We start from the raw sequence: 16,504 nt of genomic DNA on the forward strand, positions 1-16,504 counted from the left end.
AGAGGTGCTTTCATGCCTCCAACCACCCGATTGTTCCTGCACAGCAACAGCTGTGGGGAGATGGACTAGGAAAATAGCATGTGTTAAGAATAACTCAGTGAAACGGAAGAAGTTGGGCAATTTCTTGACTCAATCCAGCCTGCTGCCAGCAGAAGTGACAGAGGGACATGCACCATAGGAGATGGGTGGTAACTGGAGCCACATAAGCCAGTACTGACAATAGAAGCACAAATTAAACCACAGCCAGCAGCACCTCAGAGTAACTGAACCAAGACCTGCTCCTCACTAACGAGGGCACAGAGGCAATCTTTACCCAGTAGTCAGCACGCACAACATGTATGCAACACTCTGCTGTACGCTTCTTCTCTCACACTGGTGCCCCTTTCCATCCCCCCAGCATAAATCTAACACCAATTTCAAGATAACCTAACGCTGTGCTCCAGGCATAAAGCAACTTTTCATTAAAAAAAATTTAACGAGGCTATCAAGACCAAATTATGACCAGAAGTCTTTAAAAGTAAGTGTATATGAAAACCCTATACAATAAAAATAAGTTATCCAGTAAATGTAATTTACTTATCACATGATCTCTTGCATGTACATAACAAGGAGCATTCAACCTCCTCCACAGTTTTAAAACATTTACAAGACATGAATGATAAGTTACAGCATCTAAACTTCACCATGAAGAAAGTATTCCACTTTGCACTCCATCAGTGGTAAGGCACTATCTGACTTTTAAGAGGATCAATTTTTTCATTTTGTCTGGAGTTGACCTGTTTAACAGAGGTGAAACAGGAGCCAGGGCTTCCAGTATCCCTTTTCGGAATTCCTTTTCCATTAAAACACAGAGGGTTTTTTTTCCAGTCCTCCAGCATTCAGAATTGGCTATTTCACCAAGAAACACAGAATTATTATAAATGTCATTCTATGGACATGCAGTGACTTTCAACATGGCCAGAACTCTTTAGAGATATTAATTTAAAAGCCTGAACCAACAGTTTAGGATTTCCTCTAAGCTGCAGCTTTCTGAAGTCAATATTTGTAAATCATGTTTCATGTTTCCAAGGAAACCAAGTGGGTAATACCTCTTGCAAACAGCCTCCTTCAATACACTTTTCATGGCTACAAGGCTCACAGAAGTTACTCTCAGACTGACAAAGAAGTTACACTCTTCCTTATATCTTCCAAAAAAACATATCAGCATGCAAAGGCAACTGAAGTAATGTACATAGCAAGCATCTACAGAAATCTCTCTGGACCCTGCCATCTGAAGCACACATCTTATAACCATTGTGTTACTCAGCTTCTGTATGTATCTTTCCCAATGGTAGACCTAAAAGTGTCCTGAGTAAAAAGCATTACATTCATTTTGCATGTGTAAAAATGAGGCACTTATTAAATGACTTCAAATCATCAGTCAGTGTATCACTTACAGTGTGTATCTCACCACCCTCTCTAAAAACATTATTATGCATCTCATAATAAAGTTCAAATATTAATGAAGATAGAAATCAAATCTAGGAACAGAGCAGCAATGTTGCAACAGAATGCTGCTTACTTGATCTTTTTTCTACTATTTTTCTTATTTGACAGATATTTACAGCAATTTAAGGCATGACTGCTCACTGCAGCCTGCAGACATAAAATAAATGGTGAGGAGCACAAAATATACTCAAAGTAATTTTGTAGATGGGATCTTTGAAAGTAGCAAGATCATAAGCTAAGCAGCAATAACATAATATCACTACCTGAAGAAGAAAGGAGGAAAAAGTAAAGTCTTAAATAGAAATAACAAATTTATGAATTCCACTTTGATAAATGTGACGACTTAAAACTTTTAAAACAAAATGCCTGCAACAGTATTTTTGTGCTCTTACACACTGAAGGCAGATCAAAGCAACTCAGAAATTCATTTTCCTGTCTGTTAGAAGTTCTGTAAGACTTCTGTTTCCAAACAGCCAGGTGATGTGTTTTTACACTATATATTTAGAGAGCATTTTGTGTCCAAACATTCCTGGTGAAAAACAAAGATTCTGAAGCTTCACCAAAAGAATACAGGCTGGAAAAATACATATCACACCCTCTCATCTGCACACATCTACCTACAAGACACCTTCAGCAACTGTTTTGCCACACAGAACATACCCAGAGCGCAAGGTGCCGCATTTTGCTTACTCAGAGAAACTCAACACTGGTTAAGAAATGGATGCTTTTTGGTGGCTTAGAGTAACCAAAGAAAGAGCAGCCCTTGGAAAACCTCCTCTGGATGTAATACACACGGAGCCAAACTCATGGGCTTCAGCTGTAGCAATTCACTGCATCCAAAACGAATCAGCAACTTACAAAGACACATATTTAAGAACAGCACACAAAGTAAAACCCATAACATTGAAGGAACAGCCAGAAGACTTCTGACACTACAAGAGAGGATTGTTCTAACAACAAAAATGAATCCATTGCAACAGAATCACTCAACACACCAGCCATCACACTAGGTACATAAATTTCTTTGGTAAGCAGTGAAAACCAGTTTCTGCCTTCCAGCAAGTCTCAAAGTTGTCTGCAGAATAAAAAACATTTCACAGCTCATGACTGAGATGATAGCAATGCACAAGGTGTTCAGGGGATAACAACCAGTGCTGCAAAAAGAGAAATCCATGTTGCATGGTAAGTATACTCAGCAGCAAGTAGTTTTCAAAAGACCTTAAGTCAACACCGAGCAACAAAGGGCTTTCTTTTGCCACCATCTACTCATGAAACACACACCTTCACTTTTCTTGGACCATTTTTATGTCCTCCCCACACCCCTTAATTTAGTCATTTCTCTCCCCTGCATCCTGTCTTCGTCCCAGAGAAGGGCAATCCACGGAGCGCAAGAGCACCACTGGGAAACAGATGGGAAAGAACAGAAATATTTTCCCAAGATCCTGGAGGCAGAACAAACACAAGGACACATAGTAAAGGCAGACCAACCCCAGACTGCAAGGAGAGGAAAGGACCCCCGGGACCCTCCTGCTGGAATGCGAACAACAGTCATGGTCACCTCAAACCTCAGCTGTCCCAGTTACAGAAGAGCAGGACACATAAAGCATCTGACAGCCTGACCTAAATGAAAGAAATGGAGTTGCTTTCCACGTAGCAAATTGTGAGGTACTACAAGCTCTTCCAAAGGTAATAAAAGACACCAGCACTGAGCCACCACGTGCAGCTCCAGCTGCCTACGGCACCAACCCAGAAACCAAGGGGTTACTGCTTCACCACGCTGTTTTCTGCAATAAATCCTCAGCCTAAATTCAGGCCTCCAGGGCCTATAACATGCTACGTCATCTATAACACAAAAATGTAAATTAAAGGTATGACTGGCTTTTACATTTAGAATTGTGCAATAGAATCTAATTTTGGATTAAAAATAGCCTAGAATCTCAAAAGTAAAAACAGATAAAAGGGGCAACAGTCATTGCATGGAGAAATCAAGAGCAACATTACTGATGAAGAACAAGAAACAACATCTAAACATCCTACTTGAATAAAAAAATTGAATCAGTATTAGTCTTTGCAAGGAAAAGATTTTAAGCTAATGACCACAATACGAGCTTTAGGCTCACATTTCTTCTTTGCCATGCAAAGCACTGTCAGATGACATAGTTCAAAAGTTCTGTGTTGAGATGTTCATGAGCTTCATTCAGGAGCCTTGCACATCACTGCCAGATAGCATGGGGCTATTTCTTAATAAAGTGGTGGTTCCTAAAGAACATAAAGATCATAAAGAGTAGCAAGTTCAACAGAGGAAAGTGAAAGCATCCCACTGGAAGCCTCAACAGACACTGCACTGAAGAAGTGTCTGTCAAAGAGGAGGAACTGGAGCAAATGCCGGGACTAACAAATCACCAAAGGTCAGCTGGATCTTAGAAAGGTGGTATCTTTCCTTGCAGGCCAATTTATTTTGCAGTAGCACTGCATGAGGTGACTGTAAAATTAGTTTTGTAATGTATTTTGTTTTTCTTTTTTAAAACACAGATAAGTAAACACCCATTTGGACTTTTCTCATACGCATAAAGAGATAGTTTTTCATCAGAGAGTCTCCATGATGCCAAAATATATTTCTAGTGCTCTTTACTTGTTTCATTTTGCTCTCAGAGAGCTTAAAACATTAATAAAACCTTTCCTCTGACTACCACTTTCCAGTTTCCTAACTTGCCGCACAAGGCCAGACTGCACAATGGTCCTTGTTTCCAGCCCTGATCCTTTTCACAGGATCTGCACTAGTTACGTCAATTTGCAAAAAGGAAGCAAAACAGCCAACAAGCTTCCTTCTCCCTCTTTGAGGAAGAAGCAAATTACCTTTCCAATTGTACTGCTTTTTGATAGCTCTGTGTCCTACATCATTTTGCCTGGCTCCATGACAAATACAAGTCGAAAGGAAGTTATCACACTGAATGAAACTACACAATAAAAAAACTGGCAAGCATAACAATCTTGCTTTGGTCTTTAGCTGCTATTTCAAGAAGATAGGGAGAAGGCAGGGAAAAAAAGGAGAAAGGCACACCTTTAGTTTCCCTGTAAAATAAGGTTACTTATGATCACAGTTTTAAAGTCAGAATATCCAGAAATTAAGTTTTATTTAGATAATTGTATCCCTTTCAATACTGAGTAAATAGAGCAGTGTATACCTAAGCACTGAAAAATGTCTCCAAAAGAAGATGAAACCATTACAGTGAAAAGGTCTGGTTTGTTTGAGCACCAGCAGGGCTTCAAAAATAAGATTACCATTAAAGAGCAAAACTTGCCCAAGTTGAGCAAAGCTCAGCAAAATCACCAGGTTTTCTTAGTAACTCTTTTCAAACTGGTATGATTAATAAAAGCAGTTGCAGGGGAGAGGAAATGGACTATCCCATTATAAAATTTGAAATGATCTCTAAAAAGCACAGGAAGAAAAAAAAAACCAAAAACAAAAACAAAACAGAGCAAGAGACGTGAAGGCCTGAGAAGTGCAGCACCACGTAAGCACACCAAACACAAGCCTGGGTGCTCTGGCTCAGCTGGTACCTTTGGCCAAGGATCATCCTATTTCATACTTTAGATAATATACTGAATAGACATGCCAAAAAAAGCACCTGAAAACTGGGCTGTCAGTGTCATCAGCCGACACTAAATCAAGTATTTGAAAAAATTATTTTCATATGCAGTTTCACAAAGCAAGGGCAGCTGGCCAATCCTACCTTTTGACAATGTTTAGAAGGAGCAGGTTAACCAAGGCTTCTCCAAAACCTGTCTGGTAAACAAAGGGCTTTTTCCTGTAACACCTGTCTGGTAAAGAAATGGCTTTTTCCTGTAACACTATTGTAAGTTCCAATGAAAAATTCTGACTCTTATTTAAATTTTTCACCAAAATTACATTTGAATTTATGAAACCAATTTATATTCCTTCTTTCATCAATGCCCAAGCAGTACCCATTTGCTGTTAAAGTTTCAAATAAACTACCTACCCTATAAAAAACACAGACTAAACAAAACTGAAACACAAACTAATCAATAGGCAGGTGCAGAACAGAGTATCTTATTTCTCAAAGCTTATTCAACCACCACAAAATACTGGATCATTCAGAAGTTGAAAAAAAACTATCATAAGCAAATTAAACTAGGTAAATATGTTTCTCTTACAGTCTTTTAATATAAACCATGTGCAGAAGGGTGATAGCTACTAGTTCTAAAACTCCCCAGGGTATTTTTAACAGAAATTGAGTTTCTCTTAATTCAAAGTAGTATTTTTCCTTTATTCACCATAAAAGTTAATTATAACACTAATACATTTTATTAAGATATTTAAAGAAACCTGGCATATCAAAAAGAAATCAAGATCTTAGTAAAAATTATTTTAATTATGTTTTTCATGGTTTATGAGTTCTAATTTCTTAGCTGACAAAGTAAATCATAAAACTGAAATACCTAGTAAATCAGAAACACATAAGCCATACTGTAATATTAAACATCTGAAAATTCAAACACAGCAAATGAACATGAATTCCACAAACTTCTAAAATATACAGGTATGCATACAATGCATTGTCTCAAATAACAATTTGAGTACACTCTGTGTAAAGACTATTTTGTCCGTTGTGTAGCAGCACACTAAGCATCTCTTACTAAAAGACAGCACTAGAAATGGAAAATTAATAAGAACTGCAGAAACCAAACAAGATTTAAACTAATTGTTTAAATCAAGTTTTCCTGCCCACTACTTTGAAGTCAAAATTATTTAAATCAATTCACCGTCTTTAACAGCCATGAAGTAAAACATGGTTCAATTATGCATATTCTGAAAATGAAGACAGAGAAGGAATTGACAAGAGACTGGTTGACCACTCATTTAAGAGACAGAAGTATAACAAGGTTAAGTGGCTGGAAGCCAAATACATGGCTGAATTCAGGGAAGAAATAATGCATAGAGATTAGAGTAATTATAACCACTGGAACAGCTCACCAGAGATGACAGTTGATTACCTGCTGCATGAAGTTTTTTATATTACAAACATCTACTTACAGAATGTTCCAGCTCCAAGAGACCATGCACATACAGGACAAGGTGATACTCTACTGATGGCATTATTGAAATTGAATTAGATGATAACAATGGTCCCCTCTGATAGACAAATCAATGAAACTACAATTTGATTTTATGAGAGATACTGTAATATATATAAAGATTACTTCTCACTTCACCAAGCCCTGCCTCCAGTGAGAATACTAAATTTGACTTGTACACCTCGTGTGCTATCTGCTTAAATGCCAACCAGTCCACCACCAAGACTACAAACTTCTGTGGCTAAATTCCAACTTGTTCACCGAGGCAGAAATCCTTAGAAGTCTTTGTATGTAACCAACTTGTATGTTGGTTAAATGTGGCTTTGTGGGCTCACTTCTTCTATGGCATTTCAGCACCGTCAAAACACTCTTGGGACACAATTTCTGTACTTGACACAGCTGCCAAACCTCAAGCTTCAGAAGAGCTGCAGTCTAGTCATTCAGCTTTTAAACTGAAAATTCTATAATATCTGTCAAATACCGACTGGAATTACTGTTTTAGATCATACCAAATGACTGCCATAGCATGTGTCTCATTTCTGTTCTCTCCTTCAAAAATTACTGTTACAGATTCCTTGAGAGATTAGAATTTCTGGGTTTTCTGAACTAGTTCTAACATTGTGTAACACAAGGAGAATATTTCCACTGATTATTTTTGTATTTCTAATACATTAGCAATATGAAAAGACTTTTCACACTAACCTCATGTTTCTATTTTTGATATCACAGTAATATGCAAGGACTCATCTTGGGTATGGGAGTAACCTTAGCCTGCTCTGATCTGCTGAAAGACACGACGGCACCTGCAACCAAATGCAGGGAACACCTTCACCCCACCTTTCCCTCTCTCTGCCACGGAAAGCCATGCTTCCAGGAGGGTAGGCCTGCTCCAAGGGCTTGCCAGTTAGGCACTGAACTACTGGGAACATAATCCTTACGCAAAGCAAGTAGCAATTTTAGCAAATACACACACACAGACACACACATATATATATATATATATGTATATATATATGCAATCTGTAAAGGCTTCTTTGGTCAGATGTCTTGAAAACACAACTGTACAAGTAGAAATGTTAAAAAAAAAAAAAAAAAAAACCAGGCATGGGGAGTAGTTAAAGTGGCTATAGAGTTTTTGTTAAAGGGAAGCCACTTTGAAATAATCCAGTATCCAGAAAATGTGATTGCTTATAAGAATTCAGCAGCTTTTTAATGACAAAGTCATCAACAGAAGGGTTACAGCAAGAGGAAGAGAGCAGCATTCCGCACCCAAAGAGAGGCTAAGCAGCGCTGCTGGCAAGAGGCAGAAAGCAATAACTAAATATACAGGGATGAGAACTGATGGATGGGAACACAGCATCAACTGCACTCAGAAACCATCACAAGAAACTTCTTCTACTTTAATTCCTCTTTTTTTTATTTCCTTTTTGTTTTGAAAGCCACACAAGTGGAACTTCAGTAGTACTGCGGGGAGATGCGGGATCTGAAGGTACAATATCTTTATTTTTGTTGATGGACTTCAGGCTATGACCTCAAGAGGACCTGGGTATCAACCCACTATGCTCCTGATGCTGTCCCTACTATAAAAAACCCCAGCCTGGCTGGGCCTACCTGCTCTCACAATATATGGCCTAAGTTAAACACCAAATAACTAAAACCTCAAGAAGAGTCCACAGAAACTGGTATTCCTTCTTCACCACCACCAAACCCTTCAGGACCCTCCAGTGCTTCTCCCAGGATTTGAGCACTGCAAATGCTCTCTCATTTATGTTTTAACAAGTACAATGTACTCATTTACGTGTGAACTAAACATCTGAGACTTCCTGCACTGTCAGCCAGAGAGGTTTTCTGAAGGTCTTTTGACCATAAGAATTATTCTGGTGTCGTGATTTTAGTATACACTTCTGAGGCGAGGGTGAGCTAAGCTCTTCTTTTTTGGAAAAGGAAAGTATTTTATTCAAACTCTCCACCAGAACTGACTTAGGCAGATGTCTGTGATTGCTATGCATAGAGTTCCATCTTCCATCCCTGCCTATCCCACATACTTCTCTAGCATCGCAATGCAGAAGAAATGCTGTGTTCCTAAATCCAGCAACACGTGAAACCCAAAGGACAGCACATTTCCAGCAAGCACAAAATAAATCTGTCTCAGATACTAGCTGGAATGCAAAGCAGAGAAAGTGCACCTTTTTTTTTTTCTGTTTATTATGTTTAATTGTTAGATGTGACTGTTGTAAACTTTATCCCACTAAAGTCACAATAAAAAAAATACAAATCTACCATCTTCTCAAAACAGGAGGTCTCCAAGTATTAAGATACACTCTTTCAAGATAGACATTTTAGCCAAATGTTGATTTAGCTGAATACATATCTCGAAAGTAAAAGTGAAAATGGCAATGCTGTCAGAAATAGCAGCCTCCAAATTTGCCTCCAAACTAGACCAACTCTGCATACTCTCACTTTCAAAACCTCATTTTTTTCCTTTCAAAATTGTGTAGGGCACTGTCTATACAAAAGATTTCCTTGACTAGATGGAACAAGTGAAAAATTAAGTCGCCTTGTAACTGTTACCAATTTACAGAAAGTGGAAAGGAATGTTTTTCTCTACTTTTTCTTAATTAAGAAAAATCTTTTCATTTTCCACTTGGAATTTTCTTGCAACTGGAAGATTCTCTGAAAAAGGAACTGGAAGAGCTCCAACTACTGTCCAACACTTTAAAAGATTTTAAAGTGTCATCAATCACAGCTCTTTACATGCTCTTCTAGAGCACTGCCAACTCTTATTTGAAGACTAACTCAAAAGCGTTTCATGCCAGCATTAAACACTCAAACTAAAGACAGATACAAAACAAAACAAAAAACCATTTCTATATTATTCTGATTTTAAGTCCTTATTAGATTCCTGACAAGTGTTACTACATAATAGTAATAGTCATTATCTTCCCTTTTTTCTAGGGGGAATTGGCAATTGATATTAATCCTAAATATCTCAGCGGCTACCTCGGATGACAATATATTATTATGTTTGCTATAAAAGGTCCCTTCAATTATCTGCAGACCACCTTTAAAGGCTGGTACCATGGAGAAAAAAAAACAAAGGAGTAAGATCCATGGTAAATAACAAGTAACAGGTATTCTTTGAAACTGATGTAATGAATTTCTAATACTGCATATTCCAGTTACCAAACTTCAATCATTTCAGTAGAAATGCTCAGTGACTGGTTCTTCAAAGTCTGATTTGAAAGTATCTGAGAACACTGACTATCTGAACCAGCCACTTCTGACAACTTCGGTAGGAAAAAAAAATACAAAAAAAATCAGTACTTTTTCTGTAAAAAGTACTTTTTTTTAAACACTTTCCCTCAGGTGTCCACAGAGAGAAAATGCTGGGTTACAGATAGTTGCTTTCACCTCTGTCAATGGCAGCCTGTCAAGACTTGAACAAAGTATATGAGAATTACAGTTCACTCAGGCTCAGGAAGGCTTCCAGAGCTCACTGACAGCATCTCCAGCTCTGCGAATGGACCTGACCTTATTTCCAGCTGGCCTGAGCTCCGTGCACACACCCCCTGCACCCACGCAGCCTGCCAGCATCACTGTGCCGCCTATGCTGCTGTCAGGCTCCAGACCAGAGATGCAACACCACCACCAGAAAAGCTCTTTGTGGACAAGACAGAGAAAAAGAAATTATTTAGGCAGTCGGCAGGCGGATCAGCATTAGCACGCAAAACCCTGTGCTCTTGGCTGCTCTGACCACTGGACAACACCCCGCATTAATAGGGAATTAGGGTCACTGCTTCCCACCTTACAGAGAGGGTAACAAAGTGCCTGTCCCAGGTGACGCATGACAAAAACGAGACTAGAACTCGGGTCTCCCGACATGATACATCATCTGATTAATTATCCCCTTAGCAGCGCTGATGTCCAAGGTCATGCATTTGATTGTTCTATGTTTAAACAACGAGAACACACTCGCCCCACAGCCAGGCCAGGAACAAAGCTCGGGATTTTTGAGTCCCATCATTACTCTGCTATGTAGCAAATACCGTGCCAGCCATTAGCAAAGAGCACGCCTCATTCCCGTCCTGAAGGCTGGTTCACAGAGAGGACAAAAGCTTGCTACTGCTAACCAGACATTCCTTAACTCAAGTGGTGCTGGTCTGCGCTACAATGCCTAACGCTGTTAATGCCAGCACTGCCAGCCACCCACCCACAAAAGGATAAACACCATTGCACACCAGGGCGTTTGTTACAAGAAACAAACAAAATTTTAAAAACAGTTCTATGTATAAGTAAACAAACCAGATTTTTTAAAAAGCACAGACATTACCAGGATCACATTCAGAGGGTCAGAAACATCAGCGTGTGACAGTCTTGCCCAACTTTATTTAGTATCACTGAACATCTACTTTTAAGAGTCTTCAATCACAGCATCTCCCTTGATCCTGACAAACAGTTTTAGTTCCAACAAACCTTAGCTTTTGCATCCTTGTGATTCTACTGAACTTAAAAAAAAAAAAAAATTAGCAAGCCAGCACCAAGGTAAGTCCTACCCTTGTGGTTGTGGCTGAAGGGACACTTCTGGCACAGGAGTTGATGTGTACAGATGTTGAGTGCATGAAGAAACAGACCATATAAAGCATACAATCCCTGAACATATATCATATGACTTTACATATTCACTCCCAAGTTTTACCATGTATTTGAGAAACATTGGGATGGCTCATGCCACTATGCCATCCCAAAAATCCAAGAAATTACAGAAATAGCTACAGAACCAAGACACACCATAATCTAAATTTGTCTTCTCCACATCAAAACACATCATTCTGCAGCAGACATAGATAAAGAAATACATTTTATATATATATATATATATATATATATATATATATATATATATATATAATAATTCAATTTTGGTTTAGTCCCAAGTTTAGATAAGGCTTTCTAGTTCATACGAAGAGCTGTTACACTGAACTCAAGAAAGTCCACACAATCACAGTGTTACATACAGCATACATACACTTTCCAGCAAAGCCATGCTCATTTTCCCTCTTCTTCCTATCTCTCAGTATTATGTTAAGAGCTCTCTGCAGCCAAAAGGTAAATAGAACTAAAGAACAGTCTACCTTTTTCACATTGTAGAATCACAGGATGTTCTGACTTGGAAGGGACCTGCAAAATCATTGAGTCCAACTCTTAAATGAATGGCTCATACAGGGACAGAACTCACAGCCTTGGCATTATTAACACCATGCTCTGAGCAACTGAGCTAATCTCCTACAGCCACTGCCTGGGAACAAACTAGAGCACAGATTTCATATGAACTTCAACCCTATCAGTCACACCAAACTCTGCAGAAGTATGAAAAAGTTCACATATTCAGGGCACAAAATCTAAGCAAACTTTCTGCACAGAAGATTCAAAATGCAAACACAGCATGATTAGGGCTGGAATTTATATCTATATATATACACACACACATTCATATAAAAACCAAAACTGACTCCACAATTTTCCTCAGACTGGTCCAAGTTTACCCACTTCTGCAACGGTGCCACAAGGTCTGATCAAAACTTCAGTCAAGTTTGCCAACATACGTCTGTCTAACTATAAACTAATGCAATCATTTTGACACCAAATCATCAAACATAATTTTTCTGTTGTTTGGGGGGGTTTTGTGTTTAGCACAACTTTAAAAAAATCATTCAGTTGAAGCAATAGGACTGTCTAAAGTTCAGTTGTTGAACACAGGGTAAGATTACATGGAACTTTTTCCAATGACAAACAATGTTGACAGTGTCCTCAGAATTTCAGCGCAAAAGCATTTCTCCTTTCTAGTGTAAGAATGAATTTGATTTAAAAAAAATATAAATCTTTTTTACTGCATAGGAAACATAGTCATTTCATGCTTTCATATTTTGTACTTGCAATTCTCAAAACTTGTCTTAGAGATACAGCACAGTTCAAGTGGCACAAAGGAAAGGAAAACTCTCAACCTGACTGCTCTACACTTTACTTAACAACTCACTTTGAAACAGCATGTTTATTACATGTTTTCCTCTTAGCAGGAAAAGTGAGCATGCTTGTGTTTGCAGCTCCTCCTCTTTCAAAGACACACAGCTGCAGCTGTAGTAAACAACCACTAGTCAGGAGCTGAGAAGGTCAAAGTCTGGATGCTGCATCCATTTCAGCTTTTCTAAAAACAAAATTTTTATTTCTAGAAATTAATTCTTTTCCTCACTTTGTAGTTATGTCAAGGGAAGGCAAACCACAATCATTCTCCAACAAAAGAAACCAATATACAGTATTTCAAAAGCCACAAGCAAGACACTTCAGTAAAAATAAGTGTTTTCAGATCTCCATCTTTATTAATGAACAAACACATCATTCACACTCTCCTATTTTACTTGATTCAAATGAAGACTTGGTCAAAACCAATTTTATATTGATGAGTCCTGTTCCACAAAGCAAACAACACTTACTGAAGGAAAGAGCAAGGAGGTTGGCCACGCAGAGAAGTGGTGCCAGCAGCTGAGCAAGGTTCACATAGGTCATCCAGCAGCCTGAAGCAAGGAGCCTACAGCACTCTGTGTCTGGGAATGCTTGCATAAGTGGACATCATGCACCCAGCCATGAGAAAGGGCATTCAGCTTTCCATTATTTTACAGGCCATCCAATATCTAAACAATGGGATACCCGAGCAGCACTGAAAACTCCACCAAATTACGCAGATGTTCTGCAACCCCCTGTGCCGCAGAGAGCTCCCAAAGCACCCAGGAAAAGCATTGCCCACTTTCCCCAAATACATGGTCTTTATTTCTATTTAACTGTGGTGGTTACCATCACACACCACCTTGGTCTAGGCAAAGAGGAAAACAGTCACTACCACAGGGTTCTGCAGCCCAAGCCCTCCAGTGACCCCATTCTAACATCTCCCAGGGAAGAGCTATTTCAGCCCCACATTTCTGCCTCCTCTGCGAGGAGTGAAACTGCTCGTGCATGTTCAGGTCTGGCTGATCCTGACAGAAACAGCTGGCAGAGGACTCCACGATTAGCCTGTCCTGGAATCTTAAAGTTTATTTTTAAAAGTTGTTACACAGAGTCTTCTTGGGCTGTCAGGGGCCTTTCCAGAAAAGGTTTTTCTACAAGAAAGCAAAGAAAGGCCTGGAAATATTATAATGAACTACTGCTGGGGGGAAAAAGAATTAAAAATACATGATTTCCCATCCCCTCTATGTATACATCTGATATTGCCTCACTATCAGAAACAGAAAACAAACAGTATCTCCCATATCCTAAACTCCTTCCCAGCCCATCCAGAATAGGTACACTCACTCATCAAATGACCTACGACATGCATCTTTGTCAAAAAGCTTTTTTCCCTCCCAGTTCCAGGTACCACGCATAGTTAAAAAAAATTAAAAAAAAAAAAAGGGGGAAAAAACACTAAAAAGGGAGAGAAAAAGAATTAGAAAGAGGAAAATGCCACCAGTGTTGTTCTGGAGGCCGAGGGGGGGCAGCGGGCGGGGGTGCTGGCCCGGGGAGGGGCGCGCATGGGTGTCACCAAGGGGGTGATGTCATCCACCAGCCCGGGCACCTGCCAGCAGCAGCAGCGTAGCAGCGGCTGCCAAAGCCTCCGGCAGCACGGGGAGGAGGAAAAAAAAATAAAAAGACAGTGAAAAAAAAAAATCCGCAATGTTTCCCTTCGCTATGCGCGGTTGGTTTGTGACGATAGGTGACACGCCAGCTTGCAGAGAGCGGTTTCAACTTGATTACGTCCCATTAGAAGGATATTCAAGACACTCCCCCCCTCTCCCAGCACGAATAATAAATTAAAAAAAAAAAAAAGCAGCCTCGGTTTATGCAGCCTTACGTCACTAATAAAATGCTCCTATCGCCCCATCTGTGACCTATTCAGCACAGCTACTAATCCCACGCTGCGACCACTTTGCTGTTCCTGTGCATTTCAGAGTTGTAGACCAACCAGAGAGCAGAAAATGGAGCCCATATGCCAGCACTATATAAAGCAGCCTCGCAAAGTTGCCTCGAATAATGTACCTGCCGTGGCGAGACGAAAAGTGAAAAGCAAAAAAAAAAAAAAAAAAAAAAACCCAAAAAAAAAAAGGGTGGTGGAGGGAGGAAGAAGAGTACCATTTACTTCACGATGGGTAGTTAAAAAAATAAACTAGTTTACTGTCTTACTTAGGGGAAGGGGAGCTGCCAAGAGCTAGGAGGATTTTACAAGCTCTATACAGACCCCGATGAAGTGAACTTCTCTTCAGTGCTTCCTACCGAAACGACTCGTACCTCCTCCCCAAGCGCACAAAACATCTATTTCCCAAGCAAGCCCGTTTGCGGGACTGAATGCCACGCCAAGATCCGAAAAAAAAACAGCCCAAAAAACCGCTGTCTGGACCGGAGCATCGCATCCCTGCAAACCACGGGGAGGAGAATATAAAATAACCCGTCTGGAAGCTCCTATCCGCCTCCCCCAACATCCAACCACCAGCGGTGGTGCAGGATTTTGGGGGAGGCGGATAGGAGCCACATCTCATCCCAGTGGAAATTTCATCCCGGCAGCGGAAAGCTTTCGGAGGGCTTCACAGGGTGACGCTGATGCCATGGGGTAACCCATCTCCCGCAGCGGCTCTGGGCTCACGCGTTAAATGTAAATACCAGCGGTTTGCTCCCCAAGCTCCCGACTTCTGCAAGAGCGAGCATTTGTTCCGCAGAAGATAATTATTTATGTAGAAGGTAGTACAGCACGACACTCTTGCTTTTTTATTTTTTTCCCCCCATAGCGTGTCACAGTCCGATTTTTCTCCCCATACAGCGTTACGGTCCGATTTTCCCCTCCACAGAGCGCTACACTTTATACTTTTTTGATATTTGTTTTTATGTATTAATTGCCCAGCCCCGAATGCGCACGGGGGCCGCCCGCCCCCACCCACACCCCCCCGGGGACGGCAGCACAAAGGGCTGGGCGCTCCCGGCTCGCTGCTCATCACTCCCCGCTTATCGCTTTTCATTTCCCCCCCTCGCCTTTTACACCGCCACCCCCACCGCTTTTTTCCCCCTCCTAGAGCCTCAGCGGGAAAGTTGAGGGAAAAGTTCGGGCCGGCGCCTAGCACCCTACCCCGGTATCGCTGCCGCCGGGGCACCGGCAGGGATGGAGGCAGGCGGGAGGAGGGGATGGATGGAGCGGGGGAGGGAGCGGGGGAGGGAGGGCACCGCCGTTAACCCCCGGCTCGCCCCGGCGGCGCCGGGGGAAGCGGGGGGGCGCCCTGCCCCCCCTCCTGTTCTTTAAAATTATTTAACTTCAGTATAGGAGCGATATTTTGTTTGTTTGTTTTTTTAAATAGCGGCTGGCTGGGACAGCAGCAGCAAAACCCACACTCATTAGCCGTTTATCCTGCTAAGAAAGGGAATCGGCACAGACCTGAGCAGAAGCGGCAGAGCAGGAGAAGAAACTGTTTCCTTCCCTGACACAGGGTCCCCGCTCTGTGTCTGTCTGTCTGTCCGCCCGCCCCGCGCTCCCCGGGCAGTGCCCCGCGCACTCGCACCCGCACCGGCGGAGGCAGCCGGCGGCCGTCCCCGGGAAATGAATGGGGGCAGCCCGGGGAGCCGCGGCGCTCGCTCGCCGCCGACTTACCCGCGTCACATGATGAGCCCGGGCAGGGTGGGCCGGGGGTGGAGGCTCCCGGCACCGCCTGGCCGCGCCTCGCGTGGGGCCGCCGCGACACCCCGCCGGCCGCTCAGACAAAGGGTCCGGACCCGTGTCCCCCTCCCCAGCTACCGGCCCCTGCTCCGGCCACGGCGGGCGCCGGTGGCGTCGCTGGCATGCGGCGCGTCCCCGCCCCCACCGGCAGCCGGGCGGAGGGAGGGGAGGGAGGGAGGGGCCGCGCCCCCGCCC

General features: G+C 41.7%; 1 protein-coding gene across 3 annotated transcripts in view; it reads right to left on the bottom strand.

Annotated features, from left to right (window-relative positions):
- The window catches only part of KLF12 (Kruppel like factor 12), a 228,749-nt gene extending 212,379 nt beyond the window's left edge, over positions 1 to 16,370 (bottom strand). For all 3 annotated transcript variants that reach the window (XM_041471240.1, XM_041471239.1, XM_041471238.1), the window contains exon 1: positions 16,244 to 16,370. The gene's annotated coding sequence lies outside the window, so the exon portion shown is untranslated. The remainder of the gene's footprint in view (positions 1 to 16,243) is intronic.
- Between the last annotated feature and the right edge of the window lie 134 nt (positions 16,371 to 16,504).

This window comes from Pyrgilauda ruficollis, unplaced genomic scaffold, assembly GCF_017590135.1.
Source record: "Pyrgilauda ruficollis isolate IOZ18807 unplaced genomic scaffold, ASM1759013v1 scaffold26, whole genome shotgun sequence".
NCBI classification, from domain to species: domain Eukaryota; kingdom Metazoa; phylum Chordata; class Aves; order Passeriformes; family Passeridae; genus Pyrgilauda; species Pyrgilauda ruficollis.